General features: G+C 44.5%; 3 non-coding genes across 3 annotated transcripts; 1 reads left to right on the forward strand and 2 right to left on the reverse strand.

Moving 5' to 3' along the window:
• Positions 1-12,991: 12,991 nt before the first annotated feature.
• On the reverse strand, positions 12,992-13,064 carry trnag-ucc (transfer RNA glycine (anticodon UCC)). The gene has a single exon. It is a non-coding gene; the product is annotated as a tRNA-Gly (tRNA).
• Positions 13,065-14,906: 1,842 nt separating this feature from the next.
• On the reverse strand, positions 14,907-14,988 carry trnas-gcu (transfer RNA serine (anticodon GCU)). The gene has a single exon. It is a non-coding gene; the product is annotated as a tRNA-Ser (tRNA).
• A 5,638-nt stretch (positions 14,989-20,626) lies between these two features.
• trnal-cag (transfer RNA leucine (anticodon CAG)) lies at positions 20,627-20,710 on the forward strand. The gene has a single exon. It is a non-coding gene; the product is annotated as a tRNA-Leu (tRNA).
• The last annotated feature ends 3,110 nt before the right edge of the window (positions 20,711-23,820 follow it).

Here is a 23,820-nt window from a genome sequence, read left to right on the forward strand (position 1 = left end):
AATAATTAAACTGTTGCATAATGAAATTCTAATTATGCTAAACAATAATGATTCAAAATGCCACTTGGTTCAAAAGAAAATACATACCGGTACTAATACTTACACTTAAAAAACATAGCCTTGTTGCTTTATCGGTATATAAATGATGAATACAGAAGAAAGCAGCGTACTGGTAGATTTCGAATTGGTATGGCCAACACATTTAGCATTTCGAAATTCCTCTGTCCCAGTTCAATACAATGTGAACAATTTTTGTTTGTTGTGTCCCTCTCTTACGTCTAAACTTCGGTCTGGTAAGAAAACTCACAACACCAGGTTAAAGTCCAACAGGTTTATTTGGTAGCACAAGCCACAAGATTTCGGAGCACTTTCCCTTCATCAGGTGAGTTTTACTAGTTACTGTGAAATTTCTCTCGTCGCCAGACTCCAGCGCCTTTTCGGGTCAATGCACCTTACCAGCACATCTTTCAGACTGTGGGAGGAAACCGGAGCACCTGGAAGAAATCCATGCAGACATGGGAAGAACGTGCAAACTCCACACAGACAGTGACCCAAGCCAGAAATCAAGCTCTGTTCCCTGGCACCGTGAGGCAACAGTGCTAACCACTCTGCCACTGTGCAGCTGCAGGGTGACCAAGGGTGGGAATTGAATGTCCCAGGGTATTCAATATTTAGGAAGGATAGTCATAAGGGAAGAGTGGTGGAGTGGCACTGCTGGTTAAAGAAGAAATAAACGCAACAGTGAAAAAGGATATTAGCTCTGACAATGTGGAGCCTGTATGGGTAGACATGAGAAATAGCAAGTGACAAAAAAACCTGAGTGGGTGTCTTATATAGACCCCCAAACTGCAGTGGTGATGTTGGGATTGGCATTAAACACGAAATTAGAGATGCATGTGAAAAGGGAATATCGGTGATAATGGGTGATTTTAATCTGCACAAAGATTGGACAAATCAAATTAACCACAATGCCAGCGAGGAGGAATTCCTGGAGTGTATACAGGATGGTTTTCTTGAACAATATGTTGAGAACCGACCAGAGAGCAGGCCATCTTCGACTGGGTACTGTATATTGAGAAGGGAATAATTGCAAATCTAGCTGTATGAGAACCTTTGCGGATAAGCAACGATAAAATGATTTTTTTTAACAAGATGGAAAGTGGAGTAGTTGATTCGGAGATTGTGGTGTTGAATCTTAATGAAGGAAACTATGAGGATGTGAGCCGTGAGTTAGCCTTGTTCGATTGGGGAGAGTTCTGAAAGGGATGACGGTGGATAGGCAAAGGCAAACATTCAAGGAATGCATGGGGGAACTGCAGCAACTGTTTATTCGGGTCTGGCACAAAAGCAAAATGGCGAAGAGGTCCAATCCATGACTTACAAAGGAAATTAGAGAGAATATCCGATCTGAGGAAGAAGCATACAGGTTGACCAAGGGAAATAGTAGATCTGAGGATTGGGAGCAATTTAGACTTCACCAAAGAATAACCAAGGGATTGATTAAGAAGGGCAAAATACTGTACGAAAGTAAGATTGCAAGGAACATAAAGGATGACACTAAGAGTTTTTATGGATACGTGAAGAGAACGAGGTTGGTGAATGGAGGTCCCCTCCAGGCAGAAGCGGGGGAATGTATAATAGGAGACAAAGAAATGGCCGAGCAACTGAATACATACTTTGGTTCTGTCTTCGCAAAAGAGGTTATAAATTAAATGCCTGGAATATTCGTGAATGAACAAAGAACAAAGAAAATTACAGCACAGGAACAGGCCATTCGGCCCACCAAGTCTGCACCGACCATGCTGTCCGACTGACCTAAAACCCCTACCCTTCTGGGGACGTATGCCTCTTTTCCCCTCCTATTCACGTATTTGTCAAGACGTTGCTTAAAAATCATTATTGTCCCTGCTTCCACTACCTCCCCCGGCAGTGAGTTCCAGGGACCCACCAACCTCTGTGTAGAAATCTTGCCTCGTATTGCGCCTTTAAACTTGCCCACGCACCTTAAAATTTTGCCCCTTTAAATCTTGCCCACGCACCTTAAACCTGTGCCCCCTGGTAATTGACTCTTCCACCCTGGGGAAAAAGATTCTCACTATCCACTCTGTCCATGCCACTCAAAATCTTGTAGACTTCAATCAGGTCGCCCCTCAACCTCCTTCGTTTCAGTGAGAAAACCAAGTTTCCCCGACTTCTCCTCATAGCGAATGCCCTCCATACCAGACAACATCCTGGTAAATCATTTCTGTACCCTCTCCAAAGCCTCCACATCCGTCTGGTAGTATGGCGACCAGAATTGAACACTATATTCCAAGTGCGGCCTAACTAAGTTTCTATAATCCAGTCAATCTCTCCAATCTCTCTATAAAGCTGCAACATGACTTGCCAATTTTTAAACTCAATGCCCCGGCCAATGAAGACAAGCATGCCGTATGCCTTCTTGACTAACTTCTCCATTTGCGTTGCCACTTGCAGTACCTGTACACCCATATCCCTCTGCCTATCAATATTCTTCAAGGTTCTGCCATTTACTGTATATTTCCTATCTGTATTGGACCTTCCAAAATGCAGTACATCACATTTCTCCGGATTAAACTCCATCTGCCATTTCTCTGCCCAAGTTTCCAACCGATATATATCCTGCCGTATCCTCCGATGGTCTTCATTGCTATCCACAAATCCACCAAACATAGTGTCTTCCGCAAACTTACTAATCAATTACATTTTCCTCCAGATCATTTATCTATATATTACAAACAGCTAAGGTCGCAGGACTGATCCCTGAGGAATACCACTTGTCACAGCCCTCCATTCAGAAATGCACCCTTCCACTTCTACACTCTGTCTTCAATGATCGAGTCAGTTCTGTATCCACCATGCCAGCTCACCTCTGATCTCAAGCGCAATCACCTTCTGCAACAGTCTGCCATGGGGAATATTGTCAAAGGCCTTATTGAAGTCCATGTAGACAACATCCATTGCCCTACCCTCATCAATCATCTTCATCACTTCCTCGAAAAACTCGATCAAGTTAGTGACAGAAGACCTCTCCTTCACAAACCCATGTTGTTCTGGCGAATCCGTCCACCTATTTCCAAGTGGGAGTAAATCCTGTCTCGAAGGGTCCTCTCCAATGATTTCCCTACGACTGACAAGATTTAGTGAGGGGGAAGAACTGAGGGAGATTAATATCAGTAGAGAAATGGTACTGGGAAAATTGAAGGGGCTAAAGGCGGATAAATCCCCAGGGCCTGATAATCAACATCCCAGAGTACTGAAGGAAGTGGCTCCAGAAATACTGGATGCATTGTCATCTTCCAGGATTCTATAGACTTTTGAACAGTCCCTGCAGATTGGAGGGTAGCGAATGTCATTCCAATATTCGAAAAGGGAGCTAGGGAGAAAACAGGGAACTGTAGACCAGTAAGCTCAACATCAATAGGGGGGAAAATTCTCGAATCCATTATCAAGGATTTATCGCAGAGCATTTAGAAAGCAGCGGCAGGATCAGACAGAGACAGCATGGATTTAAGAAGGGGAAATCATGCTTCACAAATCTGCTGGAATTATTTGAAGATATAACCGGTGGACCTGACAAAGGGATACCAGTTGATCTGGTATATTTGGACTATCAGAAAGCGTTTGACAAGGTCCCGCACAAGAGATTATCGTGCAATGTTAAAGCAATGGAATTGGGGGAAGTGTATTGAGATAGATAGAAAGTTGGTTGGCAGAGAGGAAACAAAGAGTAGGAATTAATGGGTCCTTTTCAACTTGGCAGGCAGTAACCAGTGGTGTGCCACAGGGATCGGTGCTGGGACTCCAGCTCTTCACAATATATTTTAATGATTCGGATGAGGGAACAAAATGTAACATCTCAAAGTATGCAGATGATAACAATTTGGGTGGGAGGGTGAATTGTGACGAGGATGCAGAGATCCTTCAGAGCGATCTGGACAGGTTGGGTGAATGGGCTAATCAATGGCAGGTGCAGTATAATTTGATTAACTGTGAGGGTATTCACTTTGGAAGCAAAACAAGAAGGCAGATTACTACCTGAATGGCTGTAAATTCGGAGCGGGGGTTATGCAGCGGGAGGTGGGTGTCCTTGTGCACCAATCACTGAAGGTAAGCATGCAGGTGCAGCAGGCGGTAAAGAAGGCAAACGGTATGTTAGTCTTCATTGCGAGACGTTTCGAATACAGGAGCAAGGATGTGTTGCTGCAATTATACAGGGCCTTGGTGAGGCCACACCTTGAGTATTATGTGCAGTTTTGGTCTCCATTTCTGAGGAAGGATGTTCTTGTTCTCGAGGGAGTGCAGCGAACGTTTCCCACGATGATTCCGAGGATAGCAGGTTGGAGAGATTGACTAGATTAGGATTATTTTCGCTGGAGCTCAGACGAATAAGGGGATTCTCACAGAGACGTAAAATTCTAACAGGACTGGACAGGGCAGATGCATGGAGGATGTTCCCGATGCTGGGGGAATCCAGAACCAGGGGTCACAGACTGAAGATTCAGGGTAGACTGTATAGGACGGAGGTGAGGAGACATTTCTACACCCAAAGAGTGGTGAGCCTGTGGAATTCATTTCCACAGCTAGTAGTTGATGCAAAAACATTGAATGTATTCAAGAGGCGGCGAGATATAGCACTTGAGGCAAAAGGGATCAAAGGGTACGGGTAAAAAGCAGGATTAGGCTATTGAGTTGGACAATCAGCCATGATCGTAATGAATGGTGGAGTAGGCTTGAAGGACCAAATGGCCTCCTCCTGCTCCTGTCTTCTATGAATCCCCCAAAGCGAGAATCATACCACTGGACCAACGAGTCGGTGACATGCAAGGAGCTGAGCCAATCAATATATGTTCCGCTCAAAGCAGACTAGCTGTCTTTGCAGACCATGATCGAGGAATAGAAAATGAAGAAAACACAGCAGATTTAAAGGGAAACATGATCCTCTCTGTCTTAAACCCTGAGTATTCAACCAAATGTTCAATGTCGGAATTGTAGTTTCTCTCAGCGACATTGATTCCCATCATATCAGTTCAGAGAAAGTGTGGAAGAACACAGCTAAGTGTGTTCAAATACAGAGAAGCAATGCATGAAACGTTCCATCGATTCATGATGAGAGTGGGTTTTGCACCCACCCGTGAAGAATACAATCGATAAACAGACCATCGCCAAAACCACTCGACCATTTCGTCAACTTCTCAGAAACTTGTAAACCGTCTCCTTCCATTTGATTTTCTATCCATGAAGAATTGGGGAGGAAGGTTCCCCCCACAATCGCTCCTGGATGTCCAGCCAGATGGGACCTGTTTCAAATGTAGCTGCTGCAAACACAGGAAATTTCTATCCCATCAGGTCAGGGAATGTTAGGAATGGAGCGGTGTGAAACATTCCCAGGCCATGTCCCACATGTTTCTCCTCAGCATGAAAACTCACCGCGGAAAGACTGAAACAGAGGCTCATTCAATCACATCATGATTCACATCACTCACACCTTAACCATGAGGCCACTGATGAAGTCAGGATGACTTCGAATTTCTCCTAAAATGCCAACTGACTGGCAGAATGACATTACACACGGGACTGGCGAGTCACAACCATCGGCTGACTTGGCGAGTAGTGAAAATTGATATAACTCCTTCTGATCTTCACGAGAACAGGCAGTGAAATAGAACATTGTTCATTGACACCTCTGCTGCATTGTGAAAAAGTGGTTGATAAACAATTGCGTTGTGAAAAGATGGTTGATAAACTTTGGGATACATTGAAAAGTTGTTTTCATTGCGTTGAGCTCCAACGGGTGGCTCGTTGGTCTCGGGGTGTGATTCTTGCTTTGGGCGTAGCATTAAAATGCGAGAGGTCCCGGGTTCAAATCCCGGACGAGCCCAGGCAGGCTTTTTTTTAGAAGATAATTCCTTGCAATGAAGAGGGCGACAATGAGCGAAAGCCGAAGCAGTGCTGAGCTCCCGAGAACTCATTGCAGAGAAAATATCTCTGCAAAAGTCCGGAGGCAACCATACAGTCTGACAGAACTGGGAATCCCACGGTCTGATATTAATTTTTCCATAATTTACTTTCATTCCGGTGCTCCGAGTGAACCGTGAGTATTGGTGCATTTCAGCAATCCTGTTCAAGGGCAATTTACAACCAGGCGACATACACATCAACAGAGGAAATAGGAGCAAAAGTAGACCATTCGGCCCCACAAGCCTACCCCACCGTTCACTCAGATCATGGCTGATATGTTTGTGTTTCGATTTCCACATTTCTATCTATCCCCGATAACCTTTGGTTCTGTTGCCAAACAAGAATCTATGTACCTCCGGCTTAAAAATATTCAATATCCCCGCTTCCACCGCCTTCTGAGGCAGAGTTGCAAAGTCGCTCAATGCTCCGAGAGAACAGAATTTGCCATCCGAAAAGAAGAAGCTCAGTTTTCTTTAAGTGCCTGTTGTTCTGGATTCACACACAAATAGAGACATCACTTCCACGTGCAACTTGTGAAGACCATTCAAGATCTGAGGTGCTTTGAACAAGGTACCTCCCACTCGGAGTATCTCTGGGACAAAGACGCCCAGCCAGTCTGCGTAACCTTTCCTCTGATCAACCTAGTAAATCGTCTCTGCACTGTCGAACTATTCATGATATCAGACTGGTAATTCTCTTCTGGACCGTTTCCAACACATTCCCACCCTTCATTAAATATGGACACCAAAACTTCAGACAATATTCGAGATACTTCACTAATGACCTGTACAACTGAAGCATGACATTCTTTTCTCACACGCTGAAATGCTTGTAACAAATCAAATATTCCATTAACCTTTTTTATTCCTTGCTGAACATGCATACTAATTATTTGTGACTCGTGCACTCGAGCACCGAGATCCCTCTGCACCTTGGAAATCTGCAGCCGTTCTATATTTGAGTAATAATCTGATTTTGTTATCTTCCTGCCAAAGTGAGTACCTGCACATTATATTCCAGTTGCCAGGTTTCTGCCCATGTACAAAACCTGTCTGCAGCTATCTGCAAGCTCCTTACGCACTCTCCACAAATTACTTAACGACATATATTGTGTCTTCTTCAAGTTTTGCTGCCATGCTTTCATGATGTGGGCTGGGATAACTGAGCTTCTATATAAAAGCCAACTCCCTGACACAAAGGGCCGGATGATCTTTTCCTGTGCTGTAACTATTCTGTGTGTATGGGTGTGATAACCATTCTGTCGCACTTAGTGTGTGGTGCAGGATTTGAGTGTGGAATTCATTGTCTATCTGGCAATCTCAGTGGATGTATATGAGTGAATGATTCATTCTGTATCACCCTGTGTTTTGTTCATCCTGTGATTGGGGAATTACTAAATGTCTCCCAGTCTCTCAGACACTTTGTAGATCTGGAGTGATTCAATAAATAAGATACCTAAGTGAAATTGGGACCATTTTTTCGAATTCTTAAACTGCTCGTCCCGATACTCCACCCAACTATTTCATGTAACATTATCTGTTTGTATCTGAAATCCATTCTCCTTCCAACACTTATCCAGCTTTCCATTAAATGCAGCTGTGCTAATCGTCTCCAATCGTAGAATGCCGAAAGTACAGAAGGGAGGACATTTGGTGCATCGAGTGTGTACCGACTACAATCCCACCCAGGTCCTAGTTCAGTAACGCTCATTTACCCTGCTGATCCCGCTGACAATCGGGTCCATTTAGTATGGCCGATCAACCTAGCCCGCACATCTTTGGACTGTGGGAGGAAAGCCACACAGACATGGGGAGAGCGTGCAAACTGCACACAAACAGTGAACCGAGGCCGCAATTGAACGTAGGACCCTGGCGCTGTGAGGCAGGAGTGCTAACCACTGTGCCACCCAAAATTATTTCCAGTCTCTTCGCAAATTTCCCGTGTCATATCCTCCAGTACCTTTGGATGGTCAAACGAAATTTAAATCTGGTGATCGTTTCTTCTCGTGTTCTGCAGTGACATATTCACTGCAATGATTTCTCATGACCTCAAACCTGCTCCCGATTTAATAAACGATCGCTGGGCTTGTCCGGGTTTTAAACCCGGAAGCACTGGCATACTAATATTACCCTAACCGAGAATCATACCCCTCGACCAACGAGCCAACTGCCAATGCTCTGGACGATAGCAAATTGCAAATGCTGCCGACTCAATGATAATTTAATATTGATTTCTAAAGTGGATTTAATGATTAAATTACGAGGTTTATCCAATCACACCCCTTTATTAATTCTTCATATTGACCTATTCCTGGAACACCCTCACTTGACGTGAACGTCTTCCCTTTGTTGAAGTTCTGGGTTGCGGCCAGTAGATGTCAGCACACCCAGGAAGAGCGAAGCTCACAGACCAGAGAGGTATAAATAAACAAGAATTGTTCAGACTATCGGGAAGTTTTAACAATATTAATGTTGGACGTGGCTTTTTTATGTTAGTTATTTTGTAACAAGCAGTTGTTATCGTTGTCTGTCTCTTGATTTGAGGATGACACCCAGTCAGGGCCGTGAATTACTGCCATGGGTCTTCAACTGAGTGAACAGGCCCATTCTCGGGCCACAGAGCTTTCTTCTCTGTTGCTTTATTCTCTCCCGCCATTCTGCCTCATAAAAGCGTGCTGTAGATTGAGGGATATGTTTTGGCTATTTTCAACGATGAGTAACAAACTCCTCCCAGTCACCAGCATGAATGCTGCCTCGCTTCAATCTGGAGGATGGCGGGGAAGCATTACTGATGGAATTTCTCTCACACTCTTAGGATTCGCTGATACGCTGGTCGCATGTACATCATTGAGCTAAAACCACCAACCATCAATGAGAGTGAGATACATTTTTATCTGCCCTTCTCTGGCCTATTGTATCGAAATGAAATTTTTCAAAATCTTTCACTAATTTACAGCCCAGCATCAGACCACCCTCAGCCTTGTTATTGCAGGAGAAGAAGCATCCAGTTTCTCAATCCGTTACCAGGCCATTCTCTTTCTACATAACTATTCTACTTTTTATGGGCTGTTGGTGTCGCCTGCTGGACCAGCATTTGTTGCCTTTCCCTAATTGTCCATCAACTGAGAGTGGCTTGTTCGGCCATTTCAGAGGGCAGGTAAGAGTCACCCTCATTGCTCTGGGTCTGCAGTCACATGGAGGGCAGACTTCTTTATCTAAAGTGCACTGGTGAACCAGATGAGGTTTTACAACAATCGGCGACAGTTTCAAGGCCGCTATCACTGATACTAGCTTTCAATTCCAGATTGATTTAATCAATGAATTAAATTTCACCAATGGTGGGATTTACTCCGTCTTCCCAATGATTAGTGCACGCCTCTGGATTACCAGCCCAGTGACATAACCTTTCATCCCTGTAAACAGAAACAGTTCATTCAGCTCATTATTAAATCTCTTCCTGAGGATGTGAGAATTCCCTCCACAGAATTTGATTAAACCATTTGCTGCAAAGCCTGTTGCTCCATTCGGGAGCATCAATGATTTATTAAGATCTCAAAGATAAGATTGATTTCTTGGGAGGAGAATAAAATAATGAGATTAGAAAATTGAGTTAAGAAAACAACAAGGAAGTGCATTCTCAGATAACGCCCGGCAACGTTTGCAAGAAAATGCAGAGCTTTCAGCGATAGAAGGACATTTCGTTTTTTTCCGGAACTTCGACCAGATTTCTGCATAAAACGACCGCGACATGACACGAACCTGCAATTTTCTGATAGCATCATCACTACGATTGCCGAAGTCAGACGCCTTATCCATTAGGCCATGCGGTCAACAGATGCAATGGTGCACAGAATGTCAGTACCATGTGAATACCTACCGTGTTTATATTTATTGTCAGTCCTATTTTTGGATGCTTCGCTGATTCCCAGATGCCACAAGTTGAAGGGGAATCCCCAGCGTTTGTAACTGGCAGAAAACTGAATTTCATTACTAACATTCTTGGATGCCTGTCTGTGTGGAGTTTGCACGTTCTCCCCGTGTGCGTGGGTTTCCTTCGGGTGTTCCGGTTTACTCCCATCCCCAACGATGTGCAGATTAGGTGGATTGGGCAGGCTGAATTGACCCTTCTTGTCGGGGGGATTAGTAGGGTAATTACTTGTGGTTGCAGGGAGGGATTCTCCGTCGGTGAGTCGGCGCAGAATGTCTGGGCCGAGTGGCCTCCTTCCGCGCTGTTGGGATCCGATGCCTCCTATACATCCTGTCTTAAATCTTCACTGCCTGTCCCTGAATCCTTCTGCTCGCAGCTAATCCAGCAAATTGGCCTGTGTTCAATGTGTTATGCTCTTTTACACGTCTCTTACATCACCACTCAATCCCGTCAGCTGCAAAGAGAGAAAATCCGAATTATCCAGCCAAACCTTTTCGCTAAAATCCATCATCGCTGGATCCAAAGCAGTAAATCTCCGAAGGACCCTCACACACTTTCTAAAGTGTGGTTACCGGGTCTGGGTGCAAACCTAAAACAGCTGTAGTTAAGCAGAGCTTTATAAAGATTGAGCATAACTTCCCATTTTTTATACTCAATGCCTCCATTTATGAAGTAAGAAGTCTCACAACACCAGGCTCAAGTCCAACAGATTTATTTGGTGGCTTACTTCTTACTGTGTTTACCCCAGTCCAAAGACGGCATTTCCACATCATGGCTTCCATTTCCGAAGCCAAGCATCCAATCCGCCTTCCTGACAACTCTCTCAAACTCGCCTCTCTCCTTCAAGATCTCTCTGAACCTCTGGTCACTCTGAGCCTGCACACTGCTCAGAACTGGGCCATTCAGTTTATATTGCCTCTCCCCATCCCTTCTGTCAAAATGCAGCACTGTCCCTGAGTGTGGGATTAATAATGTGTCTCTGTTACAATATCAGTGAGAATCTCCAAGAGAATCTTTCTGGATAAAGCCGGAATTTACAAGGATTTCAGCCACTGAGGCATTGTCTGGCCGTCTGTGTATCATCGCCCTAACTCACTCTGTCCATGTCTATCCTTCCACCCCCACTCGTTAACTGTATATGAAGGGGGGATCTTGTTGGTTAATGACTGAGTGCAAACCATCTGTATCTTCATCTGAAAAAATAGAATTCAGCTTGTGAACAAGATCATAATTTCAAACAGTTCTGGGTTAAACCAGGCACAACTCTGATTGGCTGCAGCCCCCCGAATCTGGGGAACAGACACTGTGAGCATCGCCAGCCTCAGAGGCTTTAATAGTTACTGAGCTGGGAAACTCCAATTATTCTCCCCGAATCCACAGCACAGAGCGAGAGGAGAGGAAAGCCTGTCCTCGGAGCTGTCAATCTGAGACACAGTTTGACCTGTCAATGTGCAGAGGTGAACACTGTGTCAGCGAGAGTGTGCTAAAGGGGCGGCTGGGTTAGACTAATGTTACTGTGTTTGTGTGTCCGCTCTCAGCGGCTGATTTCCCAGTCCGTCTTGTGTCAAATCACAAGATTCTCCTGTCATTGGATCGCGCTGCTCAGACCTGAAGAGAGAATTTAAGGGAAAGTTTGGGTCGATTTTAAGGTTTCAGTCGACAAAAGCGCGATCAATGCAGCAAAGAAACGGGTTGAAGTGGGAATTGCTGCCTTGAATTCAGATGGAATTTTCACGACAGGAAACGTTCGGATTTCAGTAACAGAAATAAGTCAGTCTGAGAATCTAGATAGTCTAATTTTAATTGCAGTGGGAGAGTTTGTTAGGAGAGAGAAACACAGCTGGAGGATCCGGGAGCTGACAACAGCTTGTCTCTGCACCATCCGCTCTCTTCCTTTCAGTTGCTCTGTGCCGACACCACTGGTTTCATTTCGGACCCAGTTCTGACTCTCACACACATTTTCCACACACTCTCGGATATCATTTTCTGCCAGAAATACATCTGATGCGTAAACATGGCAACAGCTGCTTTCTCAATGAGCGGCCCAGCTCGGTTGGATCTGTCAGAAATTATTGGGAGATTTTAAAGCAACATCGATTTGGTTGCAGAATTCTCTAATATCTGAATATATTCCATCACTTTTTCGCTTGTGTTTGGAGTCCTGGGCTGAGTGACCACTTAATCCATAGACATTTTGAAATTAATTCTAACGTGAAATTTCCTGATGTCTTATGATTGTCTATAATCCTCTTTTACTAACGTTCCAATATGATTATTCTTCCTTATGTTCCACATGTTCGTTCCATTTCCAAACTGTTTTAAGCAGGAATACCGAACGCCCAGTAATGTCCAGCTTGTAGCATGTTTTGAATGAACATGATATTTCATCATCTAAGCAGCATTTTGAAATTCTCATTCATTCAATGTATTCTGATGAAGTGTATTACTTATGTCTTGTGTGTCATGACACAAGAATCATTCTCTGAAATAAGACCTTGTTTTGTCCTTGTGCTGCTCTTTTTCTTTCTTCTCAAGTCATGATTTTTCTCATGGAAGTTATAGCACAGAAGCCATTCGGCCTATATTGTCGATGCCAGCACAGTTCCCGGTCTTTATAGAAAGAGCCCACAGTAAATTAGAATTCAATATCATGGGCTGCCCTGGAGAAGGCAATTAAACATTTCCAATCTCGCTCATTGCGCACAGAGTTTGAACCTTCGCGAGGAATCGATGGTTTTGAGTCCAACGCCTTAAACACTCGGCCAACGCAGCTGCTTATCTCTCAAAATGATGTAATCACCTCAGCGATGTTCATGTTAACTTCATCAAGCACCAGGATTGTGCAGTGAGCAGTGTGTGAGCTGACATGTGTTCCTCTATTTTTATTTGGTGTCCTTATGTTTGACTGAGAATTCATTTGTTCAATTATTCTTCTATTTCACCATTGTTTTCAGGATAAAGAAATTGAAACCGAATTCTCGGTCCGAAATAAATAAAGTTAGAAGGGGAAGCGTATTTATCGGCAATTGCCGCGTTCGAATTTTATTTTGTCCACAAAATAAAGTCATAACCCCTACATTACCAATGCGATGGCCGGGAATCGAACCCGGGTCAACTGCTTGGAAGGCAGCTATGCTCACCACTATACCACCACTCGCTATGCTTAAACGATGGTTATTTACATTTGTTATAATTACGGAAGTGCCTTAGTTGCCGATTTCCTCAGACACCAGGTGGTCCTGACGCACATTTTGTAAACTGAAATTGTTCACCCTTGTTTTTTGGACAGTTTAAGCCTACTTTTTAATATTGTACCTGCCTGGGAACTCATTGAATAGTTTTGAGGCCTGTTCTTTCGGTTAAAAAAGTCTCCAATCAAAGCAAATTTAGATTCCAAGTCGAACGCCTGAACCACCCTGCCATCGGAGCTGTTTATTGGCCAGTCGATGCAACGACCTCAGTAACGTTCATATTGACTTCATCAGGATTATTGAGATCACAGTCAGGGAGGTCAACTGTGTTCGGTTCCCGTTACTTTATATCTTTGTCTCTGACTGAGAACTCATTCATTAGCAGAGAGACTTCTTCCTCCTCAATATTTTTTTCTGCAGAGAGAATTTGAAGCGGAATTTTCCGTCCGAATAAATAATATTTAAACGGGACGTCCTTTTTTGTTTCATTTCCGGCAAATGCTGCGTTTGAACTGTTTTTGACCACATGATTTGAAACGCAAGAGGCCGTAGATAAGGACCGAAATAAATGACCAGTGCTCAGGGCGGGAACCGAATCCAGGCTAACTGCTTGGAAAGCAACCATGCGCACCACTACACCACCATCGCTTACTCTGTTAAATAGGTTGTTATTTTCATTAGTTATAATTACGGAATTACTTTCGTTGCTCACGAAGGTGTGTCCATAACACAATTTGTAAACTGATCTTGGCTGTCGCGTTTTTCTGCACAGTTTAACACCCCTTTTAACTGTTGTTTCTGACTGAGAATTCATTGAATAGCTTTGAGGCCTATTCTTTCATTGCAACAAAGTTTACACAGGAAGCAAATCGAATAAATATTTCCATTAATAACTCATGAATAATGAGAATCTTGAATGAATTTCATTTCAGATGTCCTGTTCTGTACTGTTCTGACCTGCGATAGCTAATTAAATAAGTCACCAATGTGATGGCCAGGAACCTTGATCGAATGCTCACACAGTCACCACCCTCGCCCACTTGACTCTTGGAGCTGCTGCTGCCCACAGAGGTGGCCAAGCAAGAGGCACAGATGTTGACAAACTGCACCCGCTCCAAGTAGATTAACAAAATTACTGAACAAAAAAAGGCACTATGACAGTCTCTGTGAAAGCATTGCACCAACACCTCTTAAAGAATCAATTTGCTGTAACTAATTCAATATGAACCTATTCAATGTCAGCCCTATTCCTTGCCAGTCCTCAAACAGGCATTGACTGGTTAGAAGTTTTAATCTTATCCGAGAACAGTTGGAGAAATTCTCAAAGACGTGAAACTGTCGCCCTGAAATTCATAGAATCCCTACAGTACAGAAAGAGGCCATTCGGCTCATTCGGCTGATCGAGCCGGCGCCATCAGCAATCCCATGCAGGCCCGTAACCCCACATATTTAACATGCTCATGCTCGTGACAGTAAGGGGCAATTGAACATGACCATTCCACCTAACCCGGCACTAATTTTCATGGCGGAACGTCCGATTCTGGAAAGACAAAATCCGCAACTGGTGCCTCAAATGAAGCTGGAGCCTGTTTTGGAGCTTCTGAAACCACATGTTCTCCTGGTGGCAAACGCCTGCCCAAAGCTGGTGTCCTGATTTGAATTGAGTTTCTCATTTGGATGAGGAATATGGAATGGTGCTGGATTATTCACCCCAAATACCTGCAGAACTCGGTCGAAACTTCACGTTTGTTCGGAAACCTCAAAATAAGTCATCAGTGGGTCAATACGAAGACGGAGAAAATGCACCTACGACGAAGATGGGATTCGAACCCACGCATGCAGAGCACAATGGATTAGCAGTCCATCGCCTTAACCACTCGGCCACCTCGGCATGCGTCTCCACTCCCCCAAACCAGCTCTTGTGCTCTTAACACCCGCAACAAGAGGACATTTCTCCCGCAGGACAATGTTGTGTTCCTGCTCTCTCGTTAATCTCGGTTCGTTGTAACTCTTCCATTCGATGTAAATCCATAGAAAGTAAAGAGGGAGACAGTTAATTTATCAGGTCCCTCCAGGTCAGAAGGTTGCGTGTTTAATTCACGTCAGGCTCCTGGAGGATTTCTGCAGTTGGTCTTTGCACTCTGCATCCGGGGAAAGTTGATTGTTTGCAAATGTTCGCGAAATGATACATTTCAAAATTATGATGAAATGATATTTTAGGGATACCTCCGGTTTCCACGAGCAGGTCATATTTTTGCTGTTTGTAAATTTAAAGCAACGTCCACGGTCCGAGATGATTCAGCGGACATCTCGGGGAGAGCTGACTTCTGGTGATTTGACCGGAGGATTCACATCTCAGGCGGGGAGCAAGGCTGAGAAGGCGGGGCCTGTATCAATAATCTCAACCGATACGGGAAATGATCGGGAGCTGTTGGCTGAATCTGCTGCACAGCCAACTGAACTAAACCTGGGACAAATGCGCTGTGCCACTCACGGTAACACAAATCAACATGACGAAGCAAATTTGCTGCCGAGAAAATCCAGATTTTCTATTGGACAGCAGCCGAATATGCCTTTTTGATGCGAGTGAAAACACGATAGCAAAGGGTGGTTTCGATCCATCTACCTCTTGGTTACGGGCCGCTTCCGCTGCGACACTCTGCTCCAAAACATAATCGCTTCCTGCCTATGATTGTTGCGCGGCAGTCCGACAACTATTAGAAACATAGAAACATAGAAACCCTACAGTGCAGAAGCAGGCCATTCGGCCCATCGAGTCTGCACCGACCACAATCCCACCCAGCCCCTACCCCCACATATTTACCCGCTAATCCCTCTAACCTCCGCATCTCAGAATTCTAAGGGGCAATTTTTAACCTGTCCAATCAACCGAACCCGCACATCTTTGGACATCTATTGATTTAAAACAACAACCTCCGTGGTGGGAAGCACACCCTGGCTGGACAATAACACATGACATCACCTCGAGTGTAACAGATAGAGAAAGACACACAGAAAAGCAGTAGAGACTATCAGGATACACACACAATGACAGACAGAAAAGGTGCCGAGCAAACCAGCAAGATACTGAGATGGAAAACATGATTATTTCTGAAAAGCTGTTTTCTGTTACACAAAGCCAGGCCCTGTTTTGAAATCTATTTCCTGCTGTTTAACTGTGTTCTGTGCTGTGTAACTGTTCTCTCCGTTGTGGAACGGTGACTCTGTCGTTGACAGATCTTCACTGTGGTTGTGTCAAATTCTTCCCTGTTGTGTAAATGTGTTCCCTGTTGTGTAAATGTGTTCCCTGTTGTGTAAATATGATCCATCTTGAGCAGAAGTTTTCTCGGTTCTGTAAAGGCGTGTCCTGTTGTGTGACATGTTCTCTGTTGTTCTGTGATGTTGTCTCTGGAAAACAATCGACGGAAATTTCAAGGCAGCCATTTCTGAAGCTTGCATTCAATTCCCGCTTTATTTGGGCCGAATGGCCAACTCCTGTTTCTGTTTTCTATCCATGTTTCTATGTATTAAATCCGTGAATTTGAATTTTGCAAGCTGCCGTGGTGGGATTTACTCCGTGTCCCCAAATATTAGTCCGGACCTCTGGATTGCCAGCCCAGTGACATAACCTTTCATCCCTGTGAACAAAAACAGTTCATTCAGCTCATTATTAAACCTCATTTTGTTCGAGTTGGGAACATCAATAATTTATCCAGATCAAACAGATATTGTGGAATTGTTCGGATCAAAACTTCTAAGATAATGAGAATTAAACGGACAAAGTTACAAGGGAAGTAATTCTGAGAAAGCTCCCTGCAATTTCTGAAAGAAATAGTGGATTTCAGTCAACAGGCTCAGTTTTGAGGAGGTTCCACCAGATTTCTGTACAAAGTGACTGGGTTGGAAACTGTAATCTTCAGATAGCATCACAAAAGGCACCGTTCGGCTCCGGTTACGCGCCTGAAAGTGAGTGATTTTTGTGGAGTATGTGGAATATTTCTGGTTCCAATCCTGTTCAGCCACCGCCACCGCCCCCCCCCCCACCCCGCCACCCCCTCTTCCCACCCCCCAACTCTTTTTCCGTTACGTCGATGACTGTATCGGTGCTGCTTCCTGCTCTCATCTGCGCCTGGAAAAAATAGCGATTTTGCTTCCATTTTCTACCCTCGTATTTTCGCATGGTCCAAATCCGACACTTCCCTTCCCTTCCTTGACCTGTCTGCCTCCAATTCTAGATAGACTGACCACCAGTAACTAAAGCCCCACCGACTCACACGCCGAGTACAGATCCTCATACCCCGCTCCCTGTAAGGACGCCATCCCCATTCTCCTAGTTTGTTCACCTCAGTCGGAGCTGTTACCCTGATGCACGGTAGCACAGTGGTTAGCACTGCTGCTTCACAGCTCCAGGGTCCTGGGTTCGATTCCCGGCTCGGGTCACTGTCTGTGTGGAGTTTGCACATTCTCTTCGTATCTGCGTGGGTTTCCTCCGGGTGCTCCGGTTTCCTCCCACAGTCCAAAGATGTGCGGGTTAGGTTGATTGGCCGGGTTAAAAATTGTCCCTTAAAGTCCTGAGATGCGTAGGTTAGAGGGATTAGCGGGTAAAATATGTGGGGTTAGGGCCTGGGTGGGATTGTGGTCGGTGCAGACTCGATGGGCCGAATGGCCTCCTTCTGCACTGTAGGGTTTCTATGATTCTAAGATTCTTTCCAAATCGGCGCTCCTGACATGGACTCCAACTTCCTGAAACCAAGGTGCCTCCACCCCGACCCTCGGTGTTTGGTTGGGCGCTCAACCGTGCCCTATTCATCTCCCGCACCTCTGACCTCACCCCTTTCTCCTCGCAGAGCCACGATCGGCTCCCAAAATACAGAAGTCAAACAGACATTGTTATCGTCTTCTTTTCCATCTGCTCACTCAATATTTCGTCGATATCTTCACAAAATCCAAAAGGAATGGCGATCAGTTTTCCAGTCAGTGATCAGCCCTCTGGAGGTGATAAAAGAAAATGAACAGTTTCATCCACTCTCGAAACCCTGGGGGCTTGAACATGCGCGGTGAACCACGTTAGATTTTAAATCAAACGCCTGAACAACTCGGTCATCGCAACTATAACCAACATCTAACAAACCAGTTTATGAACAGCTGATTTCTTCAAAGTTTACCTTTGATTGTCTCGCCAGACAATGACGAGGAATCTAACACACTATCCGTTGCGTCACAGAGCCACACCTGGTGCACTTATTCCCCATCCCCATATGGGAATTTCTGACGTATCGAACAGACAGTTCAAAAGTTCAGCAATTGGACAATGACTATATTTCAAAAATCCTTTATTATCAGTGAAATGATTTGGGACGCCCTTTGGTTCTGAAAAGAGCTACAGAAATTCCAGTCGAACTCTGAAAGGACACAGACAGCTTAGTGGAATGGGAGGACATGTGGCGGATTAAGTGATTCATTTTGGTGGGAAGAACGCAAAGAGACAATACAAAATAAATGATATAATTCCAAAAGGGGAAACAGGAACAGCGGGAAATATATGGACCTGTGTACAAATCATTGAAGGTGGCAGGGCAGTTTGTAACAGCCGTATATTATCCCCGGATTTAAAAACAACATCAGGATTTTGATACAAATTTTCTGCAAAGAAAATCCAGATGTACTATTCGATCGCACATTAGATATTCCAAGCATTGCCTGTCGCCTGAGGTATGGTAACCCTTGGGTTAAATCGCCACAAGTAAGCTCTCCCTTTTGAGGCGGAAAGCAGCCTCTGGTCATTTGCAACTACGGTGACTTTATCTTTATATCTGTGTCATATTCTTTGATTTTATTTCATTTGATTTATTCTTGTCACATGCATTAGTACACAGTGAGAAGTATTGTTTCTTACATGCTACGCAGACAAAGCATACCATACATAGCGAAGGAAAGAAGAGAGCGCACAATGTAGAGTTACAGTCACAGCAACATGTAGAGAAAGATCAAATTAATACGAGATAGGTCCAATCAAAATTCTGATGATAACAAGGAAGACGCTGTTCTTTACTTGGTTCGTGCCTGCCGTCAGATTTTTGTATCCAGTTCTCGACAGAAGCCGGGGGAAGATAATCTGTCCACGGTGCGTGGCTGCTTCAACTGGCTGCTTTTCCAAGGCAATGCGGCGTGTCAATGGATGGCAGACTGGTTTGCGTGATGAACTGGCTTTGTTTACGACACTTTGTAGATTTTTTGCGGTCCTGGACAGAGCAGGAGCCGCACCAAGCTGTGATGCAACCAGAAGGAATGCTTTTTCTGGTGCATCTGTCTGTATTCAGACTGTGTTTTGCATTATCTGCTGCTCAATGAAGATTGGGATCTTTCTGATTCGATCAGTTAAACTGTGCGTGGAGAAGTGACTTGTTCTGACTGTCAGCTTCCGGAACTGAAACATGGTTTCTCAATGAATTCTGTCTCTTTCAACTTTTGGTACTGCAACTGAGTTTCTGTATCCCCTCATTTTGACTCACCGATTTATGTTGTTTATTCATTTCTGGTATGTGGGTGTCGCTGGCTGGGCCCGCATTATTGCCCATCCTAAATTTCCCTTGAACTGAGCGGCTTGATAGGTCACCTCAGAGGGCAGCTTAGAGTCACCAAAGTTGCTGTGTGTCGGGGGCCCCATTTAGGTCCAAACCAGTTAAAATATTCATTCCTTAAAGGACATTAGTGAAGCAGTTGTCTTCCTTTTGACAATCGATCCATGGTCGTCAGACTTTTAATCCCAGATGTTCTTAATTGATGAAATTTCACCATTTGCCTTGGTGGTGGTGGTGGTCTGTGTGTGTGTACGTGAGAGAGAGAGATTCTCACATAATCAGTCCGTTTGTGAGTGTGGATTAACCTTTAATATTCCCTCACAAACACTGTGATCCCCTTGCTTTTGTGAATTCCCAAGAAGCATTTGTACTACTGAGACCCTGGTGGTCGGGTGGAGGGTGGGGTGAGGGTTGAAGGCAATGCCGCAGGGTGCTGAGTGTGGAAGCAGCCGATTTTAAAGCTTGTGAGTTGGAAAGTGAAGAGTGAACTTGTCTGTGTGAAGATCACAGAAAAGGTATGTCTGGACCTGCGCCCTCGAGACAAGTTTTGGGTTGTCAGTAAATGAACTCCTGTAATGAAGGGACAAAATCAGAAAGAGGAAATGCTGGAAATATTCAGCAGCTCCGAAAGCAGCTGTGGAGAGATATTCCTGTCGCCAGGATATAACTCTCCGATTGGATACTTCACGTTGCTCAGATCTGACACTCTCAACACCTTCGTGTAAGGAACAGGTAGGGCGGGAATTGGGTCTTTGTTGATTTGAGCAAACAGCGCAATCCAGCAATGAGAAGCTCCTCAGCCCCCGGCGGCTTGGGAAAGGATGGGACTCAGATACAGGACTCTGGTTAGGGTTCAAAAATGGAAAAATACATCGAGTTATAAATGTAATGACAATAAAGGTGGAATTCAGATCGACTTGTGCAGAAATTTTACACTTGGCTAATGTAGTCAGGATGGCCGAGCTGTCTAAGGCGCTGCGTTCAGGTCGCAGTCTCTTCTGGAAGGCGTGGGTTCAAATCCCACTCCTGACAGTGATTTTTCGTTCGCGAAGCAGCATCCAAACCCAAGAAATTTCTCACCTGGCAGCACAAGGGCAGCTGATGCTGAGAAACAACGACCACCTGTGAGTTCCACTCCGAGACACACTTCATCCTGACTTGGAAATGTATCACCGTTCCCCTGGCTGACTCACAATCTTGCAACTCCCTCCCGAACAGGAGTGTCTGTGTACATATACCACATGGACTGCAGCGGCACCAGAATGAATTCATCGCCAATTACTCAAAGATTATTAATTTGGACAATAAATGTTTCTCGCGCCAGCGGCACACATATCCCGTATGAATAAAGTACTTTTTAAAAAATCACCTCGTGCCACAGAAGGAGCACAACTGCCTTCAGAGCAGAAAACTGTGTGTGAATCACATCCTGAACACGGCTACTTTTATACCAGATGTGTGTCTGAAAACAGTAAGTGGAACCAAGCTCACGATAAAACTCTCAATGTTTAGTGGAAGTGTTTCACTGAGTGATTTGTGTGATTCCCTCTGATGTGCTTTCTTTTGTGAATTCCTAAGGAGCACCTCCCCTGAGACCCTGGTGGGCGGGTGTCGGGGAAAGGCGGATTTGAAAGGTTTACAGGGAAATCGGTGCAGTCTCGATGGGCCACTGTCGGATTCAGTTATTTTTCTTTCATGAATCTATCCGAGATCCCATAGCATCTTTGGAGAGAGAACCGGTCATTCCCGTGAAAGGTCTGCATCTGAAATGTGAACTATCTCTATTTTCAGAGGTACGTTACAGATCTGGTAATATCTCTTTTTTCACTAATACCACCAGATCTGGAAAGTATTTCCAGCATTCTGATGTACCCTCGAAGAGCGGTATCAGGCTCTGTGGCTTAGTTGGTTAAAGCACCGATTTAGTAAATCAGAAGATTCTGGATTCAGATCCTCTGATTCCTTTCCAGTGAACTTTGCAACTACGTAAGTCGCAATATCCATTTCTTGCTTGTCAATTTTGTCTTTCCCTTCACAGTGGATAATCTACAACGATAAAAAAACATAGTTCGAGAGTCTCCTCGAATATCTTGACTATTTATTGACGTGATCCAGGTACTTTCATCATCTTGCAGTAAAAAAACATTTAATTTGCAGTAAATCCAATTCTCCAAGTTCTACAAACATAGCGTTCCATTGTTTTCTCAGGGAATTTCGAACAGAGTCAAATCGCCTTAGAATCACACCATCCCGACAGTGGTGAAGGAGACCATTCTGCCCATCGAGTCTATCCCGACTCTCCGACAGAGAATCGCACACAGGACCTATTCCCGCAGAACCACGCATCCACCCCGCTAATCTACCGATACAAACACCTTGGTGACCAAGGGGCAATCCAGCATGGCCAAATCCACCCAACCTGCTCATCTTTGGACTGTGGGAGGAAACCGGAGCACCTGGTTTCCTGAGATAACTTGCCTGGATGAATGCAGTTTGAACAGCACTGCAAAAACTTGGCACCAGCCAGGACAAAGCATCCCACTTCATTCGCTTCCCATGCATAAAGCTTCACTCCCTCCACTACCGACACACAATGGCAGCAGTTTGCGCCATCTACAAGATGCACTGCAGCAACACAGCAAGACTCCTTTGCCAGCACCTTCCAAACCCACGACCACGACAGCCTAGAAGGACAAGCGCAGCAGACACGTCAGAATAACACCACCAGGTTGCAGGGCACTGATATTTATTTATTGATTGTAGTTATTTATAAGTTGTTGTTGTTGCACGTGTGTGTTGTTTAATCTTCGTGATCTTCAAAAGAAGCGAAATATCTAATTGAAAAAGATGCTACTATTTCTAACCCAACCAGCGAACGTCGTGTCACACTTTAAAAATGCTCCCGGGGTTTGCGATTTATTTTTGAGTCAGTGGTTTCCCTGGGAGCCAATAAACAGAAGCAGCATGGAGAGATGGCAGAGCAGGAAATGTCGGTGCCGAAGCTGAATCACATCAACGGAGCAGCAACCTGCTTTCGACTAATGGGACCCCAAGTCCGATTCTGGTGGGCCTGAAACCCACAACCTTTGAATGGCTGACTTGCCATTATTTAGCTGTCTAACGCGCTACCCAAAGCGCCACATGCTGGAAGTTTGCTTTACTTGTCCATATATGGATTTTTGACAATGTGGAAAGTTCAACAATCTCGTAGTTAAAAAGTCAAGGACTGTGAAGAGGGACTTTATTATTTGCAAGTCATGTTGCTACATCTTATGTCTGTTAAAACAGCTGTGGGAATACAGACCATTTTGTCCTTTGTACATGAAATCTGTCCATCACAGAATGATCCTCCCTCTTTCTCTTCCTTATTCTCGTGGACAGCTCGGAATATAATCTCACAGGCTTGATAGTCGGGGGCACATTCTACTCTATCTGTCACAGCGCTGATCAGAATCTGTTCCCTGTTCCAGTTAAACACCTGCACAGAACACAACGCAAAGCTGGAAGCTGGAAACCAGAATCAAAAACCGAAAATGCTGGATATGCTCAGCAGGTGATGGATGAATGGAGATTCCTGTAAAAGAGACCTTGGGGTACAGGTTCATAGCTCCTTGAAAGTGGAGTCACAGGTGGACAGAGTGGTGAAGAAGGCATTCGGGATGCTTGGTTTCATTGGTCAGAACATTGAATTCAGGAGTTGGGACGTCTTGTTGAAGTTGTACAAGACATTGGTAAGGGCACACTTGGAATACTGTATACAGTTCTGGTCACCCTATTATACAAAGGATATTATTAAACTAGAAAGAGTGCAAAAAAGATTTACTAGGATGCTATCAGGACTTGATGGTTTGAGTTATAAGGAGAGGCAGGATAGACTGGCACTTTTGTCTCTGGACTGTCAAAGGCTGAGGGGTCTATAAAATAATGAGGGGCATAGATCAGCTAGATAGTCAATATATTTTCCCAAAGGTAGGGGAATCTAAAATGAGAGGGCATCGCTGTAAGGTGAGAGGGGGAGATACAAAAGGGTCCAGAGGGGGAATTTCCTTCACACAGAGGGTGGTGAGTGTCTGGAACAAGCTGCCAGATGCAGTAGTAGAGGCGGGTACAAATTTGTCTTTTAAAAAGCATTTAGAGAGTTA

The sequence above is a fragment of the Mustelus asterias genome, unplaced genomic scaffold (assembly GCF_964213995.1).
Source record: "Mustelus asterias unplaced genomic scaffold, sMusAst1.hap1.1 HAP1_SCAFFOLD_1091, whole genome shotgun sequence".
Classification (NCBI taxonomy): domain Eukaryota; kingdom Metazoa; phylum Chordata; class Chondrichthyes; order Carcharhiniformes; family Triakidae; genus Mustelus; species Mustelus asterias.